Here is a 17408-nt window from a genome sequence, read left to right as displayed (position 1 = left end):
TTTCTTACACTGTATTCTCAGAAATAATGTTAGTTGATGGAACAAAATATGCTGAGCACTTCATATGCACTATCTCATTTAATCCTTGCAACAATTCTATAAGGTCAGTGCTATGATTATATCCATTTCTGGGTGAGAAAACTGAATCTCAGAGTGGTTTTAAGTAATTTGCCCACAGGCATCTAACCTGTGAATAGTAAAGCCCATACTGGAGCCCAAGGAGTGGTTTATTCTTTTAACCATTATGTTGTACCAAGTACTTACTAAGTACCTGGCACTGCACAATATGCTTGTATATATGACCTCATATAATACTGATAACCTGGTAAAGAATCCTTGCCACCACCGTTTTGTTTTGTTTTTTAAACGGGGAGGGCACTCGGGCTCTGAGGCATTACATATCCTGCTTATGACACGTACAAGGTAAACGGTAAAGCCATTTCAGTCCGAGTTATCACTCCAAAGGCTATTGTTATTTTTATCTACTAGCAAGGGATCAATCATTATATATACTTAAAAAAAAAAAAAAGGCTCAGAATCCTTCATGGAATGCTTGTCTTGCTCCGAGATAACATGCTACTCTGGCTTTCCATTAGAGTGTGTTGCTGAAAATTATCCTCTAAGAGCCACTCTTTTGCAACCCCGGCATATTTTATAAGTAGGGGTTCTGGTCAAACATCTTAGAAAACACGTCACTCATCTGTTCTCTCTTCAAGTGTCTCTGCAGCACAATGCTTTCCTAAAATGCAGAATTCAATCTTAGATAATACATGTTTCAATGTCATATCTTCATCATTTAAAAAATATAACTTCATACCTGCATCTTGGGGCAAAATCACTGAACTAACTGTTTTCCTCCAGTGTCATTTGCCGTATTAATTTTTACCTACAACCAACAGCTAGCTAGAAGACCCTCTATAATTATTGTGTATTATTTAATACAAGATGCTATGAGATAGAAACTGCTGTTTAAGAAAAATCATTGTTTTTGCTTAACTATATGCTTTGAGAGGCGTTATGATTTTTATTGATCCCTTTTTAAGAGAAAACTAGTATTTTGTAAGTATTTTTTTCAAGAATATTTTTGTTTTTAAAACATATTGCTATCTTTGAGATGACCTAAAGGTATTTTGATGGAAAACACTGAAAAGTAATACTCCACTAAGAAAGCTAAAAATAGTTTCACAGGAAAATAATGAAAAGTAAAACTAGTAGCTTTTAAGTTATTATTACATGTAATAATTCTTCCTGGATTGGGGAATGCTGCACTTTCAACAAAGTATCAAAAAAAAAAACCAAAAAAGACACACACACACAACCAAAAAAACCTCAACACAATTAAAAATATATATACTACTCCTGATCTGTGAAGAAGTGATTTAATATCAGAAGGGAGATGAGGGGGAGTCTGGGTGGCTCAGTGGGTTAAGCATCTAACTTCAGTTCAGGTCATGACCCCAGGGTCCTGGGATCCAGCCCCATGTCTGCCTCTCCCCCAACCCATGTGCACACGTGCAATAAAATAAAAGGAGATGATGAACTGAGACATCACACAAAACCCTAAGCACCTAAAATCCTGGTCCCTGGGGCACCTGAGTGGCTCAGTGGGTTAAAGCCTCTGCCTTCAGCCCAGGTCATGATCTCAAGGTCCTGGGATCGAGCCCTGCATTGGGCTCTCTGCTCAGTGGGGAGCCTGCTTCCCTTCCTCTCTCTCTCTGCCTGTCTCTCTGCCTCCTTGTGATCTCTGTCAAATAAATAAAATAAAATCTTTTAAAAAATCAAATCAAATCAAATCCTGGTCCCCTGCTAGCTGTGGAGACAAGCACCCGTCTGGAGTGCTCAGCCACACGTGTCACAGCCACAGTCCACCGACAGAACCGCTGCTCTAGCTCTCACCAACGCTTCCCAGCAGGTGCAGCCCCACACTCCTCGTGAGGAAACAGATACACAACCACACAACCCTCATGCCAAAAACTCCTTCGAGAGCCTTTGAGGTGTTAACAGGAAGCTTGCTGTGTAAGTAATTCTGTTGCGAGTTCTATAAAAAAGCAGAGACCTCTTTCTGCAGCAATCCACCCGCCCAGGGTTTCATGTCCATCTGGATTTTCACTTATGGGCCTACCTGGAAGCGGGCTTGGTGCAGGCTGTGTGCCCGGCACCACGTCTGACCTCCAGAGGCTCGGACCGCAGGAGCCGGACAAGTTACCTGCAGGGCCGGCCTGGCAGGGGTCTGGCAGGGGGGCCCCCAGGAGGGGAGGAGGAGCAGGGGAGGAGGAAAGGGAGAGCCAGGGACGCGCTCACAGAACAGGGGACGCTTCGGCTGGGATTTGAAAGAAGAGCTGCTTGTCTTGGGCACAATGGAACGATACTCCAGGAGACAGACCATCCGACACGGTCAGAGGAGTAAAAACACGGAGAGTTTCAGTAACATCAAGGTTCAGCCCCCAGAACATCGGACCCCTCGGGAAATGACAGTGGGCTCGGATGTGCGGTTTCCGTGAGCGAACGACTGTGGGTGCGGGCTCACCCTGGTTGTTATGACAGAGAAATGTGACCAGCATGGGAAACCCACGCCTCTGAGGATATTTCTTAGGACAAGTAAAAAGTAAAACCAGAAAAGAGATGGAGCTTAAATTAAAATGTTACGAAGGCAATAGTGAAGGTAAAACGTGAGCCTCCCCAAGGAGGGGAGATGGCTGGGAGTCAGCAAAACCTGCCACGGCCCGAGAGGAGCCGCAGGGTGATTCGGGCGGGTAGACAGGCGGAGGGCAGCATTGTGGGGCGAGGGCTTTGGGCAGTGTAGCAGCCCCGTGGGAAAACAGGCAGGCAGGGGAGCCCTGGAGGAGGTGGGGGAGGGTAAGGAGGGGAAACAGGAGAAAGACTCTGCAGGGGTGAGCCCTCCTGAGAAAGCAGGGTCCATGGAAGCTGCTGCCCTTAGTACGGCGGTCAAAGGAGAAAGCACGTGCATGGGTCACGCTCAAGCGGCTGGCAGGGGCCAGGCAGGGGGCGGGACCGTCCCCCAGGACAGATCACGGAGGAAAGCTGGGAGGAACGGGCTCCATGTTCCTTACAAAAGGGGCTTTCACTTCCAAGAAGGGTCAGCACAGCCTAGCTCTGAAAACAGCCTTGGACACCACCTGAATGTTCGGAACTGGGAGCTGGGCAAAGCAGATGCCCAGTTCCAGGACCTCTGGCCTTGAACGCTGCTGAAGGGCTCAAAAGGGCAAGATGTTCCTCTCCTGCCTGATGACTCAATAAAGTTCTATCTCCCGGGCCCAGCAGCTGCCCGCCTGCCAGGCAAGGGGGGGCCTTATTAATGAAGGTGTGTGGTCTAAATGACACCTGATAGCACTTCTGTGTCCCCAGGCACACAGCGGCCCAGGTCCTAGACTTAAAGGGCAGGAACTGAAAGCCGGACAAACTGAGCACTGGAGCCCCGAGCACAGCCACAGAATCCAGGTCTGCACATTGGGTGCCGGCAGCCTGCAGAAACCTAACACCTGCCTCCACCCGCCTCCGGGGGCCCCGGGAAATCAACACTCACCCAGGTATCGGTCATAATTAAACTGAACAAAAAGACAGCTGCTCTACCTTTCTTTTTTAATCATCAACATGCAGCCCTGGGGATTACTAGCTTTGGGGGGATTTAGGGAGGATTACTCTTTCATTAGTGTCTGGGGTCAGTTCCAATACGATGACACCACAGCCTGTTAAGATACCCTCTGAGGCCACAGTCCATCCGTTCCTATGTCTCAAAGGCTGGATCTCACAAAGCCGCTGGTAACACACCATTTCTCAGGTCCCCCATCAGCTGCACTTTTTCATCACAACAGTCCCCCAAAATGAATTCTGCTCTGAGTTTCTAGGGGTCTATGAGAATGTTGTTCCAAATCCCCACTTCAGTCTCTGACGATGGTAAGAAGGAACAGTACAGGGACAGGAACAGGCAGCTCTCCGGCAGCTAAATCGGGGACACCGACACACAGACGGCCGAGTGAAGGCTGGGCACGCCAGACACAGGGAAGTGGAAAGACTCGTGCCCAGCCAAAGGTGTCAGAAGACATTCTCAACGTTGTGCGGCAGATAAACAGAATGTGCCTGGCTCAGTCTGCCGGCCTGCTCTGACCTCCTTTCCCTGTTTATGCTTCCACTCCTCCAGCGGTACTTCTCAAGGGCATACTCTCCTCCAGGCGCTGTGCAAGGGGCCGGGGGTAGAGCCGCTGGCAGGAACAGATACGGCCCGCACCCTCGTGGAACAGAGTCGGCTAAGGACAGGGGCACCAGTCAGGGAGGTAAGGGAGGGCCTCCCAGAGGAAGTGAGGCCTACAAAATCTGAAGGACAGGTAGGAAGGAACTGGGCGAAACGGAGAGACACAGGAAGATGAAATCGCAGACGCCAGGCCCACCAGGCCAGAGAGCGTGACAGGGAAGAGACTAAGGAAGGAAGGTGGCCAGGGAGGCAAGGGCGGGACCAGATGAGACCGTCCAGTCTGCTGGGTCAGGGTCGGGACGCTGCCTCATCCTAAAAGTGCTGCACTTCAAAAAGCCCACTCGCGTCACAATGCAGGGACTGGACTGCACGAGGGGACAAATCAGGGGCATTTTCTATCTCCAACGAGTGAGCGGTGACGTGGACCTCCCCGCACGATCTCTGAGTCACAAGGACACGTCATTGCCGCACTGAGCGGCAGTAACTTGAATCTAAAATGAGTCTAAATCGGCCTCCTTTGGTTCTCGGGGAGCAGCTCCAGTTCTCGGATTAAGCATCTGGGGTGCCGGCCTGTGTCTGCTTCCTTCCAGGGCTCGGGTCCTCTCCAGGCCCGGCGCCCCTCGCAGCCTGCCAGCCGGCTGCGTTCCCGCCGCGAGACCGCAAACGCTTCTCTCCCGAGCCTGTTCGCGAACCCTGGGGATCTGTCAACGACTTGCGGCTCTGTGCAGACTTCTCGGGGGCGTCAGCGCAATTATTCCCGGGACCTGGGTTCACAACTGCCGCCGAAGGCTGTTCTGCTCGGCGGACAACGCCTTCCCACCGCACCCACAGGAAGGTCCAAAGACCGTGCCAAGCTGCCGCCTGTGCACACTGTGAGCCGCTTTTCACTGGGCACTTCTCCAACTGCCTTTTTTTTTTTTTTTTAAGATTTTATTTATTTGAGACAGAAGGAGTGAGAGAGAGCACGAGAGAGGGAGAAGCCGACTCCCCAAGGAGCTGGGAGCCCGATGCCGGACTCGATCCTGGAAGTCCGGGGTCATGACCTGAGCTGAAGGCAGTCGTGCAACCAACTGAGCCACCCAGGCGCCCCAACCGCCGCTTTTCTGCCCAAAAGAATTGTTTTGGTTTTCCTGCACTTTCATATCAGTTGCAGAATTTTTACTTTCGGGAGAACTTTGCACAGTCTATAAATTTCCCAATTTCACCTCGTACTTCCTCTTGAGCAATGTCTATGAAAATACTGACAGTGTCCATTTCAGCTTTGGTCGTCAGGGGACCCCACTACTTGACATGCTCCCTTCTTTCTTATTTAATCCCCTCAACTCCTAACAAATTACCAGCGCAGTGTCTGGCCCCGCCCCTCCTCCCTGCCACACTCTCTGGCCCGGTGGGCCTTGCGTATCCGGTTTCATGTTCCTGCATCTCTCCTTTTTGCCCAGTTCCCTCCTACCTGCCCTTCAGATTCCAGAGGAAGCCTCGCTTCTCCTCCCTGACTGGTGCCCCTGGTCCAAAAACATTTCTATATACAAACTTGCTAGTGATTTTTTTATATATATATTGTCTCTTGGTTGACTGATTGTGTTATCTACCTTAAATCAAGCTCTCTGACTTTCTACATAGAAGCTAACATTTCCTCCTTCCTCATGAGTTAGCGGAAGGATGAACCTGACTCCAGAAAACAGAAGCGAGTTCTAGCCCACAGTTCAGAAGAAAGAAGCTGAGGGGCGCCTGGGAGGCTCGGAGGGTTCAGCGTCTGCCTTCGGCTCAGGCCATGATCTCAAGGTCCTGGGATCGAGCCCCGCATCGGGCTCCTTGCTCGGTGAGAAGCCGCCTTCTCCCTCTCCCTCTCCCTCTCCCCACCGCCCCCCGCTTGTGCTGTCCCTCTCTTTCTTTCTCTCTCTCTACCCCTCTCTCTGTGTCAAATAAAGAAATAAAATCTTAAAAAAAAAAAGTTGAAAGATTTTTGGGAGTTGGGGGGATGGGCAAAATGGGTAGAGATTAAGAGGTACAAACTTCTAGTTCTAGAACAAGTGAGTCACAGGGATGAAGAGACAGCACATGCAACACAGTCCACATGTCACAATGACTGTATGGTGAAAAATGGTAACTCTCTTTACCATGTAAACATTTCCTAATTTATGTAAATGTCAAACCTATTCTGTGCCTGAAAGTACCATTGTGTCAGCTACACTTGAACTGAAATTAATTAATTTATTTATTTAAATAAAGTTTTTAAAAAGAGACTTTGCTGGGCGGGGGGGTGGTGCACCTGGGTGGTTAAGCGTCTGACTCTTGATCTCAGCTCAGGTCATGGTCTCAGGGTCATGAGATTAAGCCTCTCGTGGGCTTCCGCTCAGCAGGGAATCTGCTCACCTCTCTCCCTCTGACCATCCCCCTGCTTGTGCTCTCTAATAAATGAATCTTTATTTATTTAATAAATAAAAGGAGGAGGGACAGGGAGAGAGAGTCTAAGACTTCACACTGAGTACGGAGCTCAATATGGGACTTGATCTCACCACCCTGAGATCAGGACCTGAGCCAAAACCAAGAGTCTGGTGCTTAACGGATTGCATCACCCAGATGCCCCAAAATAGAGACTTTAAATTACCCACTACGTATCTATATCTAAATCTAATGAGAAATGCCTTTTATAATGAAAAAAATACATGCAGATAAATAAGGAACCAAACGAACAGGTTTTTTTATGTACAACTGAAGCATTTTACCTAAATTAAATGTAATGTTATCTTCTAAAACTAAATTCTGAAGCACAAAATTCTAAGGCAGCCTAGCAAACTACTCCGGTTATGAGGAAAGTAGGAAGAATGAAATCAAATTTCACCCTGCATGCACAAACATATTCACAATACTTGACTATTTTTTTGTTTTCTTTTGCATCTGCTTTGATAGAACTTGAAAAAGATAGCATATAAAGGAAAAAATATAAGAGCTGAGCAAAAAAATTACACACACACACACACACACACACACACAAAACAGCCAGGAAGAGAACCAAAATGGTCATTACGCTTATTAGTCAACTAGTCAAAAGCTTAAGAATTATAAAGAAACATAAAAGTCCATTTGAGGCGATGACAGAATCTCAAAAGTTAAGAGGACAGTATTTTTGTTTCCATTAATGGCAAACTAAAAATCCGGAACAAGTCCTCGTGCTGAGGACAAATACGTAATCTGAACAAAATATAATCATCTCCTTGAAGTCATCAGAGCACCAACAAGATGGCAAAGAACTACAAGGTCAGGACACAGAGGAAGATAGAGGCTAGGGAAGTGATCTGGGTGTTTGCAGTGCTTTTCCTGAGAAGATTTTTGTGATTCAAAAGCGGAGGCTAACAATCTCACAAGCATTTTGAAGGCCTTCTCAGTCTGGGGGGCAGGGAGCTTAGGGTGCAAAGAGGTCAAACAACAGATCTCTGGGTCTGCCCTTGAAGAGCCATGCCCCGGGTATAAATTGTCTCTGGAAGATTCCAGGCTTCAAATTATTTCAACTAAGCATTCTGCAAATGCAACACCAATGCCTATAATAAAAAGAGGCAAATGAGGTAAAAGACAGTAGGAAGGAACTCCAGAAAAACCAAAGGACACTAGAAACAGAACTATAAGGCTTCAGATAATAGATTTGACCCATACATGCTGACCACTATCAGGGAGGTAAAAAAAATTGTAGGGATTTTTCCACAGGAAACTGAAAACTATTCTTAAAAGAACTAAATGGAAAGTCTAGAACTAAAAATACAACTGAAAATAAGAACTCAGTATGGATAAGTTCAATAAGCTACTGGTCATAGCTGCAGACCACATCTACTAGAAGAGCCCGGGTACTGGCAACGAGGTGTGAGGAAACAGAAGAACTAAAGCACACAGAGAAGAGGGAGGGACAGACCACGTCAGAGTCCCGGAAGGAGAAGAGAAACAATGAAGCTGTAGCTGAAGGCATAAAGGCTAAGACCTCTCCCAAACTAATGAAAGACATTGAGCTAAAGGTTCAAGAAGCCCATCTTAAGACCCTAAGACGACACTGGCACCCCAGTACATCACAGTGAAATACTGAATACTAAGCACAGAGATGGAAAAAGGCAGACTGCCTTCAAAGACGCCACCAATTTTCATAAAACAGACTTCTTAACAGAAACGATGAAAGTAAAAGGACAACAGACCACTGAGAATGATTCTGGAAAGCTGGCACACTAGGAAGAACCAGAAAGCTGTCTTCCCACTTAGATAACAATCATACTGGCTGAATCCAATTTAACTATTTTGGAATCCTGGAATCTGTTGAAGGTTTGCACCTTCCAAGGGAAGGCTTGCACAGTAAACTGCAGTTTATTTCAGTGAATTTCAGCTCTCAGCACAGACCACCACCCACCTCCCACCCCTAGGCTCCTGACAGGCAGCCATGCACAGGTTCCTGGGGCAGCTACACACAGCTTGTGAAAGCGAGTGTAGAAAGGACCGTGACCTCTAAATATTGGAGATCTGTGCTCTGGTGGCTGACTGCTGCTTCCTCTCACAGAGGTGCACACAGAGAAGTAAGCAGCCACTGCTGCTGCACACCCCCACTTACTGAAGCCCCACCCCCTCCAGCTAAAGTCATTTCCAGGAGATTTAGAGGGCCAGTACCCTCTCCCCACCCACCTTCATTCTTTTTTTTTTCCCCTTTGGGACCTGTACGTTAATAACTAAGACAAGCAAAAACAAGACATATACTGGGAAAAATAGGAAGTTCGTGTCAAAGAGAAGGTTCAGAAACGACTACACCTCAGGCCTCTCCTTGGCGCAGACAGCCTACAACAATCAAAACAAAACAAAAAGCAAGAGATGCCTGGGTGGTACTAGCTGAGCATGTGGGTTGGAGCCCCTTTGGGTTCTATGTTGGATGTGGAGCCTGCTTACAAACAAACAGACAACAACAACAAAAACAGCAAGCCCTGGAGAAGAGAGAAAACCTGATTCCCAGAGTTATCACATTATTATATTCAAATGTCCAGTGTTCCACCCAAAAAATAAATAAATAAATAAATATATAAATATAATAAATCTCACAAGTCATACAAAGAACGTAAAGTATGGCACGCTCAAAGGGAAGAATTCAAAAGCATCTGTCCCTGAAAAAAACTTAATGACAAGTAGATTAGACAAAGACTTTAAAACAACTGTCCTAAAGAGTCTTGAACAATCAGGGCGCCTCAGTGGCTCAGTGGGTTAAACATCTGCTTTCAGCTCAGGTCATGATCTCAGGGTCCTGGGATCAAGCCCCGCGTCGGGCTCTCTGCTCAGCAGGGAGCCTGCTTCCCCCTCCCCGACCCTGCCCGCTGCTCTGCCTATTTGTGATCTCTCTCTCTATGTCAAATAAATAAATTGAATCTTAAAAAAGAAAAGTCTTAAAGAATCAAAAGAAGATGTGGAGAAAGTCAAGAAAATGTGTGAACAAAATGGAAATATCAATAAAGAGATAGAAAGCCTAAAAAAAAAAAAAAAAAGGAGAAATCCTGGCACTGGAAAGTACAATATGGAAGTGAAAAATTCACTGAAGAGATTCAAAGGCAGATTTGAGCAGGCAAAAGGAAGAATTAGTAAACTTGAAGGTAGAACCACAGAAATTATCAAGACTGGGAAACAGAAAAGATTGAAGAAAAGTGAAGAGAGCCTAAGGGACCACTTGGATACCAACAATTTGACTAACATATGTACTGTGCATGTCCCCAGAAAGAGAAAGGGGCGGAAAAAATATCTGAAGTAATGATTGAAAACTTCCCCAATCTGATGAGCAGATATGAATAGGAACATCCAAGAAGCTCAATAAACTCCAAGATAAATGACCCATACCAAGACACATTATAATCAGACTTTCAAAGGACAAAGAAGTGAATCTTGAAAGCAGCAAGAGAAAAGTGAATCATCACATACAAGGGAACCTCAGGAAAAGTATCTGCAGATTTCTCATCAGAAACTTTGGAGGCTAGAAGACAGGAAGCCAATATATTCAAAGTGCTAAAAGAAAAAAACTGTCAACTACTAAGAATTCTATAGCCAACAAAACTGCCCTTCGAAAGGGAGAGAGAAATCAAGACATTCACAGAAAAACAACAGCTGAGGGGTTCATGACCACTAGTCCTGCCTAGCAAGAATGCCCATGGGAGCTCTGCGAGGGGAAGCAAAAGCCCACTAGCCAATACCTTGAAACTGCATGGAGAAATGACACTTGACATATGAAAACCCAGGAGCAATTATGAAAGCGAATTTTGTTGTAAGAATGGTGTGTAACTGTATTCTTGTTTTCTACATTACTTTAGAGACCAATAAACTCCAACACATTTAAAGTAAAAAAAGGATTTCCATAAAAACTAGGATTACTGTAACCTTGGTTTGTAACTCCAAATCCTATTCTCTACTTAATTCAGGAGACTAACGCATTTAAAAGAATTTTTGTTTATGTTTGGGGGCACACAATGTATACAGGTGTGATGTTGTGACATCAATAACCAGAAGAGGTGGTAAAAGAGCTGTAAAAGAGTAGTTTTAGGGTCTTATTGAAATTAAGCTGCTATACATTCAAATTACAGTGTGACAAGTTTAGGATGCTAAATATAATCCCCATGGTAACCACAAAGAAATCACTACAGAATACACACAAAAGGAAATTAAAAAGGAATTTAAACATTTCATTACAAAAAAATCAATGAAACACAAAAGAAGATAGGAATGCAAGAAATCAGGGGCAAGAAAAGCTACGGGATCTATAGGAAAGAAGTAACGCAGTAACAGAACTCTCTCTGATCAGAAATTACTTTTCATGCACGTGAACTGACCAAAGGAAAGAGACCGGCAATATGGACAAAAAACACATGACCCAACTCTATGTTGCCTACAAGACACTCATTTAAGATCCAGACACACCAACAGGTTGCAAATGAATGGATGGAAAAAGATGCTCCAAGCAAACAGTAACCAAAAACGAGTGGGAGTAGCTATTCTCATAACAGGAAAATAGACTCTAAGTCAAAAAATTTTATAAGAGGTGAAAAGAACACTATAAATAAAAGGTTCCATATGGCAAGAATATTTAACAATTATAAACATTTACACACCCAAAGACAGACCATCAAAACACATGACACAAAAACTGACAGAACTGATGAGAGTTCTACAATAATTGTTGGAGATACCAACGGCCCACTTGGAATAATGGCTGGAACAACCAAACAGAAATTAGGAAAACAAGGACATAAAGAACATAGAACAACTCAATCTAACAGACAAATACAGAACAGTCTACTCAAAACAACAGCATAAACGTTCTTCTCAAGTATACATGGGACATTTTCCAGGACAGAAGACATGTTAGGCCACGGATTAAGTCTCAATAGATTTTAAGACACAGATAACATACAAAGTATCTTCCCTCACCACAATGGAATGAAACTAGAAATCAAAACATAGAGAAAAATGGAGGCACCTGGGTGTCTCAGTAGTCAAGTGTCTGTCTTCGGCTCAGGTCATGATCCTGGAGCCCCAGGACTGAGCCCCGCATCGGGCTCCCTGCTCTGCATGGACTTGCTCCTCCCTCTGCCACTCACCCCGCTTGTGTTCTCTCTCTCCTCTCACTCTCTCTCTCTTGCAAATAAAATCTTTAAAAACAAAAAACAAAAGGAAGGAAAACTCACAAAATTGTGAAAAAGAAACAACACAGCTTTAAACAGCCAATGGATCAAAGAATAAATCCTGAAGGAAATTAGAAAATACTTAGAGATGAATGAAAACAAAACACAATATACCAAAATTCATGAGATGCAGCAAAAACAGTGCTAAGGGGGAAATTTATAGCTATAAATGTTCACATTAAAAAACAAGATCTCAGGGGCACCTGGGTGGCTCAGTGAGTTAAGTCTCTGCCTTTAGCTCAGGTCATGATCTCAGGGTCCTGGGATCGGGTCCCACATCAAGCTCCCTGGTCGCAGGGAGCCTGCTTCACCCTCTCTCTCTGCCTGCCTCTCTGCCTACTTGTGATCTCTGTCAAATAAATAAATAAAAAGTTAAGAACAACAACAAAAACACAAGATCTCCGGACGCCTGGGTGGCTCAGTCAGTTAAGCCACTGCCTAGGGCTCAGGTCATGATCCCAGGGTCCTGGGATTAAGTCCCGAGTTCGGTTCCTTGCTCTGCTGGGAACCTGCTTCTCTCTCCGCCTGTGCCCGTCGCTCTGCCTGCTTGTGTGCACTCTCTCTCTCTCTGGCAAATAAATATTAAAAAACAAGATCTCAAATCAACAACCTAACTTTATATCTTAAAGAACTAGGAGAAAAACAACCTAAACCCCAAGCTAGGAAAAGGAAGGAAATAAACAGAACAGAGATAAATTAAAAGAAAAAAAATCAATAAAACAAAAAGTTGGTTCTTTGGAATGATCAAAAAAAACCTGACAAACCTTTCACCAGCTGAAATAAGAAAAAAGACATAAGATCTAAATTACTATGAGCAGAAATCAAAATGGGAGGCATTACTATCAACGCCACAGAAATAAAAAGGATTCTGAGCATGCTATGCACAGTGACATACCAAAAAACGGGATGACCTAGTTGAAGTAGACAAATTCCTAAAAACACAAAACGTACTAAAGCTAAATCATGAAGAAATGAAAAGAGTAGGCCCACGACTAGTACGACAGAAGCATATTCACAAACCTCCTGCCACGGGGGCCTGGCTGGCTCCAACTCTCCACGGCGGCTCAGGTCACCATCTCAGCGCCGGGACTGAGCCCTGCGTGAGGCTCCCGACTCAGCGGGGCGCCCGCTTCTCTCCTTCACCCTCTTCCTCTGCCCCTTCTCTCGCTCTTCCTCTCAAATAAATCTTTAAAGAAAGAAAAAACCTCTTGCCGAAGCAAGTCTTGGGCCTGGTGACATCACTGGTGAGTTGTGTTGTTAGGGTCTGTGATCAAAGGAACGAGACGGATACAAAGTGAAGGTCAAGCAAAACTTTATTTCGCGCCAAGCATCAAGAATCAAACTGACCTGTCAGACCCATCTCTTATGAAAAGGCAATGACGATGATCACAACAAGGTCACTTCCAAGAAGGCCGCTCCGGACGAGGCTGCTCTAGATGAGGCCACTCCATGATCGGAGCTGCTCCCAAGAAGAGGCCACTCCCAAGACGAGGCCGCTGCTCGATGATGTTGCTCCCCGGACAAGGCCGCTCCCAAGAAGAGGCCATTCTGGACAAGACCGCTTCCCGGACGAGGCCACTCCCGACGATGAAGAGGCAACGATGACAGCAATGAATGACAAGGACAACCTGGATGACACAGACTCTGCTCCCCACGATGCCACTCTGACAAGGCTGCCACCCAGAGGAAGCCACCGCTGTGGACAAGGCTGCTCGTGGCTCGGGGTGGCGAGGCACTTTGCGGCGAGGCTGCTGGCGGCGAGGGGCCGTTGGCATCTCAGGGCCGCTGGCGTCCAGGGGCTGCAGGCGTCGGGACCGCTGGTATCTAGGGGCTGCAAGTGTTGGGACCGCTGACCACTGGACCGCTGGTGTCTCGGGACCGCTGTCAGCACAACTGCTGGAGGCTGCAGCTTGGGGCTGCTGAAGGTGGGGCCACTGACAGCTCAGGGCCGCTGGAAGCTGCAGGCGGCTGAAGGTTGCAGGTAGCTCGGGGCCGCTGGAGGCGGGACGGACGCCGGAGGTTATAGCTCTTACAAGAGCTGTTACAGCTCCACTCCCCGGACTCCTCCGCTCCCACCAACTCTTCCTTCTGCTCTCTTCACAGGTCTCCTGCGAGCCTCGCACAGCGACCTTTATGCGGTTGGTTGAGCCCCGCCCCTACACAGGCGGCCAATCGGATCTCTATTCGCTCTAGTGGATATACACGCGCCGCACCGATTGGACATCTCCACCCGGCCTGCCCCGCCCCCACATCCGGGGTCCACAAGCCCGTCCCCTCTGGGCGGGGCGGGCCCTCACAGTGTGGGACTGTTAAGGAACGAATTCTGGGAAATTCTCCCAAAACCTTGGAGAGACGGGAAGGCTTCCGCACTTGTCCGTCAGGCCAGAGCCCGCACCAGAGGAGGCTGCGACCCGGCTCCGTCGCGAGCGTCAGGGCGGGAACCCCCGAAGGTCCGAACGACCCGGATTCGGCAGCGCACGGACGGACTGGGCGTGATGACTCGGATTGTTCAGGCCGGTTCGGCGAGGAAAGCCCCGGGAACCCCGCTCACGGCAGGACGGAAACACGCGACCGTCACAGCTGACGCAGAAAAGGCGCCTGACGAGGCTCGACGCCCCGTCGTGAGGAGAACCAGCTGCGCGGAAACTCCCTCCGCGCGGCGCCAGCGGCCCGGGAGGGAACGCGGCGGCCTCACGCCTGCAGGCGTCCCTGGGGAGCCGGTGAACCGGCCCGGAGGCCCCGCTGCGCCGCCTCCACTCCACCCGGCTCGCGGCGCAGACCGCGGCGGGGCACGTCACGCTGACGTCATTCCTCGTGCGCAGGCGTCGGCGAGCAGCGGCGGAGAGAGACCGCGGCGGGCACGTCACGCTGACGTCATTCCTCGTGCGCGGGCGTCGGCGAGCAGCGGCGGAGGGAGGAGCGGCCCCCGCCGAGCAGGGAGCCCGACGCGGGGCTCGACCCCGGGACCCTGCGACCCTACCTGAGCCGCAGGCAGCCGCCTGACGAGGGGCCGCGCAGAAGCCCCGCCACGGCCGGATCCACGGCACCGAGCGGGAGACTACGGGAGTGTCCGTGGAGGGTGGCCCGACAGCAAGCAGGGGACACGGACCCCAGGGACTCCGCTCAGTCCCGGGAGCGACCGTCGCGCCGTCTGCGACTACACGGATGGCCCCGGGGACGCGGCGCTAAGCGGGGCACGTGGCAGACGAACGCGGCCCGTCGCACGTCCCCGTGGGTCGACGACACGGGGTCCCGGGGGCGCGCGGTCGCCAGAGGCAGGCGCGGCAGGAGCAGCCCCGGAGCGCGGGCGGCGAGCGCTGCGGGGGCGCGTGGAAAGGCGCTGAGAAGAAACCGCGGAGGTTCCGTCCCGAGGAAATGAAGACTTTGACCTTCCGTGTCCCGACACCTGCGAGAGGCCGGAGGTCGACGGAACTGGCCGCGGCGGCCACTCCGCGGCGTGTGGCGGTGAAGCCCCGACGCCGCGCGCTGCCTCACGCCCGCGTGTGAGGAAATCCCCGCAGAGCTCGCGACCGCTGGGCCGCAGGAGGCGGCGGCGCGGGGAGCAGCGACACGGAAGTGGGACGCGGAGACGCCGGCGACACGCCACTTCCTGGCCTGCACGGCGGCGACACGACACTTTGAAATAATTCACTGAGCCGCACATTTCCGCGTTGCGTATTTTATTTTTTATGTTTAAAATGGGATTTTTAAAGCTAGCCGAATGGAAGAGACCGTGAAATACACATCATGATTCGCGGCCTCCCAGAGACTGAGAAGGACGAACCACCTCCGTACGGTTAGAACCTGAACACCTCGACCCACGTGGCATTTCTAGAACATTCCACGCAACTGCTGAACACATCCCTTTCGAGCACACATGCGACATCCAGCAAGACCGACGACAGGCGTGAAGCAGGCCCCGGCAAGTGTTAAAGGGCTAAAGTCACTGAGGATACGCTCTCTGGGGCGTCTGGGTGGCTCGGCGGTTCGTCGGCCTGCGCTCCGCTCCGTCCTGATCCCAGGGTCCTGGGACTGAGCCCAGCGTCGGCGCTCCCTGCTCAGCGCGGAGCCTGCTTCTCCCTCGGCCCCTCCCCCTCACCTCATGCTCTTTCCCTCTCGAATAAATTCTTAAAAAAAAAAAGAAAGAAAGTAAAGAATATGTTCTCTGAGTACAACAGAATTGTACTGTAAGGGCCCGCCCCTCCCCAGGAACTTGCTTGTGGACCCCGGATGTAGGGGCGGGGCAGGCCGGGTGGAGATGTCCAATCGGTGCGGCGCACCTATATCCACTAGAGCGAATAGAGATCCGATTGGCCGCCTGTGTAGGGGCGGGGCTCAACCAACCGCATAAAGGTCGCTGTGCCCCGGCCAAGGGAGGAGGAGAGCTGTGGTCGGAGCAGAAGAAAGAGTCCAGGAGAACAGAAGAGCCCGCGGACTGGAGGAGCTGGAACAGCTCTTGTAAGAGCTATAACCGCTGCTGGCAGTCTCCAGCCTCCGGCGGCCCCGAGCCACCTGTAGCTTTGAGCCGCCTATGGTTCTGCCTCAGGCAGCCCTGGGCTGCCATCTGCAACCTCCAGCCGCCTGCGGCCCTGAGTGGCCGCCTGCAGCTTTGAGCTGCCTGTGGTTCCGCCTCTGGCGGCCTCGAGGCGCTCTCTGCAGCCGCCAGCCGCCCCGAGCTGCCTGCAGCCCCAAGCCGCCCACAGCCTCCAGCTGCCTGCAGTACCACCTGTACCGCCTCTAGCAGGCCAGCTGTCTGCACCTGCAGCCCCTAGAAGTCAGCGGTCCTAAGACACCAGTGGTCCAGCTGTCAGCAGTCCCAACGCCTGCAGCCTCGAGACACCAGTGGTCCCGAGATGCCAGCAGCCTCGCCGCAAAATGCCTCACCACCCCGAGCCACGAGCAGCCTTGTCTGCAGTGGTGGCCTCCTCTGGGTGGCAGCCTTGTCAGAGTGGCGTCATGGGGAGCAGAGTCTGTGTCATTGGGGTTGTCCTCCTTGTCATCGTCGCTGTCATCATTGCCTCTTCATCGTCGGGAGCGGCCTCGTCCAGAATGGCCTCTTCTTGGGAGTGGCCCTGTCTGGGGAGCGACCTCATCGAGAAGCAGCCTCGTCCTGGGAGTGGCCTTGTCCAGAGTGGCCTCTTCTTGGGAGCGGCTCCAACTGGGGAGCGGCCTCATCTGCGAAGCAGCCTCGTCCGGAGCAACCTTCTTGGGAGTGACCTTGTCGGGATCATCGTTGTTGCCTTTTCGTAAGAGACAGCCCTGACCAGTTTGATTCTTGATGCTTGGCGTGAAATAAAGCTTTGCTTGACCTTCGCTTTCTATCAGTCTCGTTCCTTTGATCACGGACCCTAACAGTATTATAAACAAGTAACAGGTATCTGGAAAATCCCCAAATGTTTAAAACTTAAACACACATCTAAGTAATCACGGGGTCAAGAAGTCACAAGGAAATAAAGTATTCTGAACTGGGCCAGGCTATGTCTGGGAGAGGCAGGGGGTGAAGATGGGGTGGGGGC

The 17408-nt window shown here is 49.6% G+C and overlaps 1 protein-coding gene across 4 annotated transcripts in view; it reads right to left on the bottom strand.

The window, feature by feature from the left end:
* The window catches only part of TBX19 (T-box transcription factor 19), a 45019-nt gene extending 29166 nt beyond the window's left edge, over window positions 1-15853 (bottom strand). For 3 of the 4 annotated variants that reach the window (XM_032317873.1, XM_032317875.1, XM_032317877.1), the window contains exon 1: window positions 15770-15853. The gene's annotated coding sequence lies outside the window, so the exon portion shown is untranslated. Of the gene's footprint in view, window positions 1-15281; window positions 15455-15769 lie in introns of those variants that run through there. The other variant, XM_032317878.1, reaches the window with a different exon arrangement.
* Window positions 15854-17408: the final 1555 nt, after the last annotated feature.

The sequence above is a fragment of the Mustela erminea genome, chromosome 17 (assembly GCF_009829155.1).
Source record: "Mustela erminea isolate mMusErm1 chromosome 17, mMusErm1.Pri, whole genome shotgun sequence".
Lineage (NCBI taxonomy): Eukaryota > Metazoa > Chordata > Mammalia > Carnivora > Mustelidae > Mustela > Mustela erminea.
Note: the sequence above shows the minus strand (reverse complement) of the source record. Positions and strands in the feature narration are given on the sequence as shown.